Below are 812 nucleotides of genomic sequence, written 5' to 3' on the forward strand. Positions count from 1 at the left end.
CTGGCCGCCGCCGCGCTGCCGCCGCGCGCCGCGAGCGCCCTGCGCGCGCTGCTGCCCCGCGACACCGCCATGCAGGTACAACTCTTTATACCATTTGTGCAAATTGACCTCGAGAAATGTCCAATAGGAGGTAGAAGGTATTTTTTTATTATTTACTAGCTTTTGCCCGCGACTCCGTCCGCTTGGAATTAAAATATACAAAAGTAAGTAACCTATGTGTTCTTCCAGACTACCATCTAGGTCTATGCCAATTTTCATCAAAATCCCTTCAGCCGTTTAGGCTACAAACTCTAACAAACATCTATCGCGTTTACAATCGTTTTATTTGTATGAGGACATTTAAGTTAATATTTCTGAAAAAGGAACACTGCAAAGTGCTTTGACTGTACAAAAAAATAGTCAATTAATAGCTTCAGATACTTGCGATAACTGAGATTAGCAAAAAAATTATCCATCTTCATGTTTATAATTTTTTTTAAAGCATCATTTATAATACTGATAAAACTAGTGTTTTAACATAAAGAACATATAAATAGAAAACAAAAATAATTTTAAAGTATGCAAACAACAATGTTTGGACTTCCATATTTATTGTAATAAAATATTTTTTACAGGTGTTAATAAAATGGTACGGTGTTAGAAACGCTCCGGGCACACAAGACCTCACACCCGAACAGGAATGGTCCATGTTCTCGAAACTTCTATTAACTTTAATCGGATACGATGTCGAACGACTCGGACAAATGCGTCAAACCGACGAAGACGGCACAGAAGTAGCCAGCAAGAAGCAGAGGACGTCCAGCGATGGTACA

This window comes from Papilio polytes, unplaced genomic scaffold, assembly GCF_000836215.1.
Source record: "Papilio polytes unplaced genomic scaffold, Ppol_1.0 DF823980.1, whole genome shotgun sequence".
Taxonomy (NCBI): Eukaryota; Metazoa; Arthropoda; class Insecta; order Lepidoptera; family Papilionidae; genus Papilio; species Papilio polytes.